This window comes from Diceros bicornis, unplaced genomic scaffold, assembly GCF_020826845.1.
Source record: "Diceros bicornis minor isolate mBicDic1 unplaced genomic scaffold, mDicBic1.mat.cur scaffold_55_ctg1, whole genome shotgun sequence".
Classification (NCBI taxonomy): Eukaryota; Metazoa; Chordata; class Mammalia; order Perissodactyla; family Rhinocerotidae; genus Diceros; species Diceros bicornis.
The window spans coordinates 5,845,568-5,855,998 of NW_026691429.1; positions in this window are offsets into that span (position 1 = coordinate 5,845,568).

The window sequence follows — 10,431 nt, forward strand, 5'->3', positions numbered from 1 at the left end:
CAGAGGTGAGTCCAGCATAACTCCAGTGGGATCCAGTCACATAGACTGCAGCATGAATGGTGCACCTGAAATGGTAAGGTGAAACAAACCTGTGGGCTAAGGTGATGGAGGGAGGAAGGGAGAAAGAGAAAGAGGTAAAGAGTTGAAATTAAGATATATTTAGACATAAAATGCATCTAACAGAAATATAAGTAAATCATGAGTTTATGTGAATTTTTAGTTAACATAGCTGACATTTCTAATATTACATATTCTTAGGATTATATTCTCTAAATTTCTCTGTTATCCTTTACACACATCATATCTTGCATACTTGATTTGTAGACCATGAAATAAAGAAGAGAACGTCTACTTATTAAAAGGATTTATGCTCCTTTTTGAATAAATGTCCTATACATTTTCCAGTGATTCCTATAAAAATAAAGATACTCTACCATCTTAATTTCTAAAACAGCTCAAAAAGAAAGAAGTTCTTAGTCATGAACAAATAAACTGATGAGTAAACAGTATAAAATGATCAAATATTTCAGAAAAATATCTTTCTTAAAGACTTTTTTATCAGAAAAGTACTATTTGCCATTTATCTCTTTGCTTAATTCCAAATCACCATTAAGTGTTTTTTTTTCTACTTAACTTGATTTGACAAAGAAAAGAAACTAATAATATGAATAACAGTCTCCTTAAAAAAAAAAAACTTAAGAATCTGGTATCAGTGTTCAGAAAGTCAGAAAAGCAAGAAAAAAAGTTGTTACATTGAAAACAACACCTAAGTTAATTTTGTTTATGGTCTCTCTGCTAATTAGACTAGCTAAAAGAGAAGCTCCAAATTTAGTATACACAATGCAGCATTTGCAGTGTCTAATTTAGTATCTCTAGGAAAAACAACAATCAAGTTTGCATGCATTGATTTTTTTTCCACTAAAATCTCATGTAGTTTATTGTTCATGACAATTTTCCATAGTTCTATAACTTTAATAAAACCTAACTCAATTAAGGAAGTTTAAATTTATTCCAAATCAGCTTGCAACACTTGCAAAAAAAAAACTTTAGCAGAAAAAAGCTAACAAGGGCAAAAGTTACCTTGTAAGAAGACCTTTTGGTTGTTAATTTAAACTTTTTAATAGGCAAATTAAAGGTCATTTGTAAAATAAAGGACCAAGTAAAATTTTTGATGCTTGTGAGAATGAGCAAGTGTTATAAACAACTAGTTAATGAAACATTCTTATGGAAAGAATGGATTAAGTTCACACTTTATGCTAACAACTACAGGTTCAAAGAGGGGCCCTACTAGTTATACATTTGACAGTATTATTATCCACCCAGTCGGCCAACCACAAACCCAGGTCAGAGTTCACTCAAAAGAACACTGACTGGACTCTGGACCAAGATTGCAACATAAGAACATCCTGAATGTCCCTCTTCCCATGCACGCAGGAAATGTACAATTCCCTCTGAGAGAAACCAGAAATTAGCTGAGGGACTCCTACTCACGGGGCAAAAAAGAAAATATGTATATCAAAATGGTTAGGAAAGGCTGAGATCATCTCTAGCCATCACCCCACCCCTGGGGACAACCCCATACAATCTGGATGGAACCCTCAACTCCCAGCTTCTCCCAGAGGAGAGAGTTTGGACCACACATCTAGTGCCTCGGTGTCAACTGCCCCACCTGAGGGATGGACCCCTAAGCACCTAGCTCGGAAAGCCAGTGAGGCTTGTGCTCACAAGTCCCACAGGACTACAGCAAACAAAGATGCAGTCCTTAATGGGCCTGCAAGCAGGGCTGCAGCTATCCCTACAGGGCTCAGCGCAGAGGGAGCAGGCAAAAGTCCACATCTTCCAGTTTCTCCCTGGAAGAGGTTTGACTGCATACCTTACAAGCTGCTGCCTGAAGGTCTGACTTCTAATTAGCATGCATCAGGGCTGACTACAATCTCCCCTGAGCCTGGAGGAGCCAGTGGGGACTTCCCCTGCCTTCTTCCTTCAGCTGATGCCAACAATAAAACCAAGTCACCAGCATCCCCCTGGAAGTAGCTTGTTCAAACATCTAGGGCCCTAACTATTAAAGCTGCTGCCTGAGGAACAAGCCCCCAGATCACTTAGCTCTAATAGCTAAGAGGGCTCAGCATTCAGGAGTCTCACGAGACAATAGCAAACGAAGAAATACTTGCTAATGAGCAAGCAAGCAAGCTCTTGGCCGCAGTGGCTATTCCTCCAGGGCTCAGCACAGAGGGAGCAGGCAAAAACTCTTCTCTGACTTTCCCCCCTGTAAGGGACTTAACTACATTCCTGTAGACGGCCGTCTTCTTCCGGTGTCTTCACAGTCTTCCCTCTGTGTCTGTCTGTGTCCTAATCTCTTCTTATAAAGACATGGGTCATGGTCATAATGGATTAGGGCCCATCCTACCAACCTCATTTAATTTTAGTTACCTCTTTAAACACCCTATCTCCAAATACAGTCACATTCTGAGACACTAGGGTTTAGGACTTCAACATGTGAATTTGAGAAGGGATGCATTTCAGCCCATAACACCATCTGAAGCTCACTTCCATGCTCCTACTCCCACCGTCCTAGTTGAGACCTGTCTCCTGAGGTCTATCCTGGAATCTCATCCCCAGTCTGCCTGCACTCTATCTCCTACACTGCCCTCATTCTTGCTTTAGCTCTACCAAGATTTTAAAATAGGATAAAATTAGACCCCTTCGAATATGTTGCCCAAGGGTCAGCTCTTGTCTGGAAAACAAATATGTTGATAAAGTATGCTCTAAAAGCTTTTAAAAGTCTGCAAGCCAAAACAAAACAAAATCATTAGTCCTAGGGGTTAGTGCAGGAAAATATAATAAATGTACTTTTATTAAATGCTAGTTGAGACATTAGAAAAATTTCATATATACCAAACACCACACCTATGCTTATGTTGATGCTTTGTACTCAGTAGACATTTCATTTCTTACCTATGAAATTTGTAAAAATGTAAACAAATTATATTACCCGCTACAGATAAGGATGAGCTCTTCTATTTTGCTTACTGCTATATCCCAGGGCCCAGAATCTACATAAAATTGTCAAACACTACATTCCTGATAGGAGTGATAATGATATAGCACTTTGGAAAGTAATTTCTTCACATAAATTCAAAGCTTTAAAAATATTTATTGAGCCAGTAATTCCAATAAGATTCTAACTTAAGGACATTATTCTAAATATGGAAATCTTCTGCAGGAAGATATTTCTTTCTGCACAAAAGTGTAACCCTGAGAAGATCATTTACATGTGTTTATAAGCGGGTCAAATCTTGAATAAAATAACAATAAAAATAATGGCTTAATAATGGGCCACTTACTATGTGTCACACATTAAGCTGAGTGTTTTACAAATATTACCCAATTTAATCACCACAACACCATAAATTAAATATTATTATTCCTATTTTTATAGATGGAGAAACTGAGACTTAAGATTAAGTAGCTTGTCCAAATTTAAGCCACTATTCAGTGATAGAGCCAATGTACAAACTGCAAAATGTAATTGATATTAGGATTCATTGACCCCATTTCTGATATTTTTCAAGTCTGTATTCCCTTCAAGTCTACATTATTCTCATTCTTTCCCTCTCTCTCACTCAGAACTTAAGAATTTAAGTGTAGTATCCTTTCCAAGAGTCTTTAAATTTAAAAGAAGACAGCTGAAAGAAACAACGATTAACCAATATCAGTGGCTCTCAAAGTGTCAGCTAGGAACCCATGAGAGTCCCTGAGATCTTTTCAGGAGACCTATGAGGTCAAAACTTATTTCATAACAAATCCAAGATATTCATTGCTTGTTTCACTCTCATTATTTTACAATTGTATAATAGAGTTTTCCAGAAGCTACCTGATAGGTGTTATCTCAACAGACTGAATGCAGAAACAGATAAGAGAATCTAGCTGTCTTCTATGAAGCCAGACATTAATCAGATTTACAAAAATGGGGGGGGGGGATGCCACTGTTCTCATTATTATTATTATTATTATTTTTTTAGTCTTGGAAAATGTAGTTCTTTTCATGATAGCATTATGTTAACATGTAATGGTCTTATTATAATATTTAAAATTTTTTTCTTTTAAATTTTAATACAGCAATATCAATAGATATAACTCACATAAACCAGAGCTCTCTGGGGTCCCCAGTCATTTTTAAAAGTGTGAAAGTGTCCTGAGACCAAAAAGTTTGAAAATCATTGACATAAATTACTCAGTAATAATGAAATCCCTGTTAGTGGCTCCAGGTCAGCCAAGAAAACATTTTGGAGGATGTGACATTTCTAGCAGGTTCGATCTGTTCCACAGACGTGGAAAGCTACTTGACCCAAGTTTGCTTTTTAAAATTATATCCACCTCCAATATACAGCGACTAACAACTCATTTGTCTTTAAACCTAATAAACATATTTTGGGCACCTACATGAATCAAGTATTTAACACAATCAATATTTGGCAGTGCTGAGACATCAACCTAAGTTTTCTTATTCCAGGTCAATTGCTCTTTCCCCTAGGTTGCCACTAAATAATGTTTTAAAGCAATCGATATAAACACACCCAAGAAGGAACATCACCACCCACTGTGCCAGTATGCTCTCTCTCTCTCACACACAAACACACAAACAACACTCACACACAAACACACACACACCCTTCCTTAATAGGAACTGACAGAGTTAGATTCACATTTTCTGAGATAAAAAGAGAAATCACTGTTCAACTTTTGTTCTCCTGTGGCAAAATAGTCCCTTGATTATAACAATGACAGAAAAGGCTCTTGCTTCATTTCCATTGATAATAGCATTATTGAGCTATTAAGCTCTCCCCTGCATCACTTACTATTCTTGATGTTTTCCATTCAGTATCTCAATCCTTGCAATAACCTGTGAGCTAAGTATTACTATCTCCATTTTACAAATGAGGAGACTAATGCTCAGAAAGAGTAAACAACTTGTCCAGGTCACACAGCTATTACATTACAGATATGGGATTCATACCGAAATTTCTCTATGTGTAATGCCTCAGATTCTTAACCAGCTCTTTACTCTCCTTTGTAATCTTTATTCTTATTAATTCTCTATGTGATGTGTGAAAAGGGATTACTTGCTTGGCTGTCACATGGTTTGATAGCCCAGAGTAAAGGTAGTGGCTGGATATGGTGATATGGTGCACAAAGGCATGGGGAAAACCAAGTTTTATTCCTATTATCTACTTGCTGACTTTTCAGATAGTTTTAGTTCCTACTGTGTTATGGTTCCTCAAAGGTTTAAACAACAGGTCATGAAGCAAACGAAATGATTCATAGCAGTACTTATTCACCCAGCTATTCTGAGTTCAGTAAAAAATAATAAACTGACTCTCTTTTTTTAATGTTAACTTAGACACTAGAGAGAGCTTGTGCAATGTAGAGAGTATGGAAAGAAATATGGACACTGGCAAGTACAGTTAATTGAACATTTTATAGAACATTGAGAGAGTTCAGGGAAAGTGCATTTCCCATTTTTTATCTTCCCATGTTTAATGAAAATCCACCTATTATGACTGCATAGAAAAAGAGGAAATAAAAGAGAATTATCATTTTTATTTCTACTTAGTAGCTCATCCAAGCATTTGAATCTGCTGGATCTAGAGGCAATACATGCAGAGAGTCCATTGAAAGAGACAGGAGAAAGCATATACATCTGCCTTCAACCTTCCTCTCCCAGACTAAAACCGTCCCTTCCCTGACCGCACAGTCTAGCCTTAAAGTAAATTTTGAAATAGACAAAAATTTCCTTCAACTCCAGGGACTCCTGTTTTGTGCTTTATCCCTCTTACCTTTCCAGTGGGGTGCCCCAACCCATTCTCCCTTGGGTACCTGGTGCCCAAATGAACTAAAAAATGTACTTGATCAGCTTTGGTGGAATATGGTACCAGTGTCTGATACCATTTATATTTCATTGATGATAAAAATCCATAAGTTAGAAGAATAAAGCCTTAGGATGAAATTTCAGGAAACGTGATTATTGATTAGCAGCTGCATTTTTGAAAAGCAAGTCCAGCCATATTGCTACCTTTTAAAGCTAATCATTACATTTTTAAACCAAATTTTCAGTAGCAAAGTGTTTATAAATCCTGATGTTATTTTCTGCATATTCACTTTCTGATAATTATATGTCTTCCATGAAACGTTTTAAAGGACATTTTGTTTAAATTTTTTATAGCTTATACATATAGGAAAAAGGGAAAGAAAACGGAAAGAACAGGAGTCGTCCAAGGGAAGGAAGAGAGAAAAACTGAGTTTTTATAAAGAAATGATGCTTTCAAGGGATTTCACTATTAGAACATCGAAGGCTACCACTCTTCCTCCATGGGGGCCCATGTCCTAAAAGAAAAACAAGGGTAAAAACCCAATAGGCAGAGCTCCTATTGGCTAGAATAATATTCTGGATGTCAGACCATAATGCAAGAGCACACGTATAAAATTATGGAAAAGGCATATTATACTGACAGGACTCTGGCAACCAACATGCATGAAATGTTACACATAAAAGGAATCTCAGAGAGTATTATAAGGGAGGAAGAAATTTTCCTCTACCCTTTTAGATTTTTCTGGCTGGTCTAAGAATTAAATTGACATGAGACCGAATAACAGGAGAAAAATCAAACAAAGTTTATCCTAATAGCAACTGAAACCAAAAGACACAAGATCCAGAAAATTCACTCACAAAAATAGTCTAAGGAAGCAAAGACCTTCATTGCACAGGCGGTAAGGATGGTTTTGTGCTCCAGTCTCCCACAGGGTTTTTTCCAGCACTAACAAGCAACAAGGGTTGAGACAGCAAAGGTCCCTTATGGAATGGGACCCTTTATGACAAACTTCACTGACAGCTGACACAGCAGGACAAAGACAGTGCATCTCGGAACCCCAGTCAATTCAACTGGTCACCAAGATGCATGCCGGTGTGTGCATCCTCTGGATGGCGGAGATCAGAAAGGATATTCTCACAAAGCCAAGCTCTCAAGACCTATAATAAGACAAAAGAAAACCTCATCCTTTTTTTTTTTTTCTTATTTGCACATAACAGCTTTAGCTAAGCTTTGGGTCTCTTGGTGCCAAATTAATACCTAAGAGGGATGTGCTGTGGAGTGGGAGATTGTGTATGGGTTTTACAGTGTACCTCATTCCACAGATGTTTCCTTGAGGTTAGTGGGTGACCTAGTGTCCATCTAACCTATTCCATGACCAACTTATCCTATCATGGGAGTCTTCTCAAGGTGGTGAGCACCCTAATGGCTCTTAAATGCTCCATCCATGCCCACCAACTTTGCAGCCTTGGCTTTCAAGATATCCCTCAGCAATATCTTTTACCTCGTGTGCATATTAACCCACAACAAAGTTTCTGACCGCAGGGCTGGCCCAAACCACAGGTTTATAGGGCCTATGCCTGTGTCCTGCCCTATGGTTTTTCCTTTCTATGACAAATGACACAAAAGACAGAGACAAGGAAAAACGGTGACCATCTCTGGGAGGAGAAGGATCAATAAAAACCAAAAAGTACTCTACCAAATTTCCCAGTCACTAAGTCCAAAAAATTGTCTTCACAAATATTTTCTCCTGCTAATCCAAATTTAGAAAAGGAAAAAACCCACCACTCTCACTTCCATTGGACCCTGCAGGCAGAGATCTGGGAGACTGACATGGTAAGAACTTTTACCTCTTACCAGTTCTTGTCAGAGGTCCAGCATCTCTCAGCTGCAGCAGTTCCAGAGCAAGCTGTGTCCAGCCAGTTAAGTTGTCTCCCATCCTCATCGCAACTGTAGAAGAGGAAGAAATTTTCCTCTACACTTCTAGGTTCTTCTGGCTAGTCTAAGAATTAAATTGACATGAGACAGAATAACAGGAGAAAATAAAACAAGTTTAGTAACATGTATACTTGGGAGAAACTCAGGAAAACTGAGTAGCTCACCAAAATGGCCAAAGCCACCACCTTAAATACCCTCTTTAGTTAAAGACAAAAGAGGATGCTGGGGGTAGTGATTTGGGACTTCAAAAGGGAGTAAGGCAATTCACATGGAGATAGAAAAGCAAATGATTGGTAAACAGATGGTTGCCCTGCCTTGTAAAGACAATGGGACATGGAGAGGACTTTGATCAAATGGGCCTTGCTAGGTTCCTCCCTGTTGACTATACCTAGTTCATATTGTACTATAGATATCTATGGTGATAGCTCCTACGTGGAACAGGCCTTCTATCTTAAATTCTTTTAAGTAGTTAAGGGGAAGGCCAAACTTTCTTCCTGAGTCTTTTGTTCTTAAAAATAAGCCAAAGAGACACATTTTGGGGTAGCAAATTCTGCTCTCCTACAGTATTCTTATCCCATCCTCAAAATTACCATTGAAAGGAGGAAGAAAGGAAGGAATGGAAGGTGAGAGAGAGGAGGGAGTAGAAAGGAAGGAAGGGAGGGAGGGAGGGAGGGAGGGAAAGACAGAAAGAAAGACAAGAAAGACAGACAGAAAGAGAAAGAAAGAAGTCAAAGGCAGGAAGGCAGAAAGAAAGAAAGAGAAAGAAAGAAAGGGAGGGAGGGAGGGAGGGAAGAAAAGAAAAAAGAAAGAAAGAAAGAAAAGAAGGAAGGAAGGAAAGAGAGAGAGAGGGAGAGAGGGAGGGAGGGAGGGAGAGAGGGAGGAAGGGAGGGAGGGAGAGAGAGAGGGAGGAAGGAGGGAGGGAGGGGGAGAGAGAGAGAGAAAGAGAGAAAGAAAGAAAGGAAGAAAGGAAAGAACGAAAAAGAAAGAAAAGAGTAAACTAACTAAAGCTGAAAATGCTAAAGATTTGTTCAAGAACAAAGAGCTAGAGGGTTGCTGAGTCAATTCTAGAATCTCCATTTCATTCCCAGTTCAGAAATTTTTTTCCACAGCTCCACTAGGATTCACTCTGTTTCAGTGACTTGGATTTAAACCCACTCATTTCTAGATGCATTCTCTGGAGACGTTTAGTAGGCACCATGTCCCCATATGTTCTCTTACTACCTTTTTTTTTTTCGTAACCAAATAAGGCATCTGCATCTCTGTGATGTTTGATTTCCAAGTAGAAATTAAACATTCAATACTACATGATCTGGTCATTCTTTTGCTTACTCTCAGATCCATTTTCTGCCCTTCTGTTTCTCTGTTCTGCGTATTGGGGGAATTAACCCCATAAACAACACAGACACCCTTCCCAACTGATTTCCACCTAAAGTTGACTAACGGAAGGCAAATGCAGGAGAATGGAGAGTGAGAGGAAGGGAGAAACAACCTTGTTTCCACTGGTGCCCTCCTTCCCACAGCCTAGAGTGGCATCTATAACTACATCTCCCTATGGCTCCAGCCCACTCAGAACAGCTCATTCCTTCACAGACCCAGCTCCCACGGGACAGCCCTCACCACAGCTCTAGCTTTCACCTAGATCCCCAGGTTTGGGAGCTCTTGTAACAACATCTCCTCCTGTTGTCCCCTAGGCATCGTTGGTAATGATTTCTTCCTGTTGCTAATATTAACTGACTTGCCATCTCTTATTTGGCTTCTCAGATCATCATCGTCTGTGTGACTATTTTCTTGTATCAAACTCTCTGAAATGCCTAGAGAGTTTGCTGCTTCTTGACTGGACCCTCATGCATCTCAGTTGCAGAGCTAAAGTCTTCTCCCTTTAAAAGATACTTCTTTCTTAGCCACTGATGTCCTCTCATTCTTGCATACTCTTTCCTAGCCCATCAGTCCCCAAAGCCAAGAACTCACATAAGAGGAGGTTTGTGGACAAAGAAGGAAGATGGATACTTGATTTGAGCAGCATGGTGCTCCTCTATTTCTTTTATGGGCTACTTTATAAATGACTACAGCCCAAGAAGAGCTCGATGTAATCAGAATAATTGATGAAAGTTAATATTTAGTCTACTAGTGTCTCCAATGCTCCCCTCGACACACACATACACATTCCCATATCCATTTAGAATAATCACTATTTCACAAAGTTGGAAAAAACTCTGACTTTGCATTCATATCTTATTTTATTTGAAACTAGCACCATATACCTGGTGTTTGACAAACTACAAGCCAGAAAATCGTATACATATGCCAACTTTAAGATGATATACGTAAACTAAGACTATACAGTAAGATTGATTACGCATTGATTATTTGTCTTACAAAATGATTCATCATGTTACTCCTTCAAGTATCAAACATCTCTAGCGTATTTAAAATGTGATTTGATTACCAAAACTTATATTATGCTAGCAAACATTTCTTACCATGAGAAAAAAAAATCAACATACGAAATTTCACTATATTTCAATTTATTAGGGCCCAGTTTCCTTCAGCTCAGAGTGCTGAAGTCTACAATGGAGACTGTTCTGCTGAAAATATTACGCAAGTTAATATAGACTAAATAGTTGAG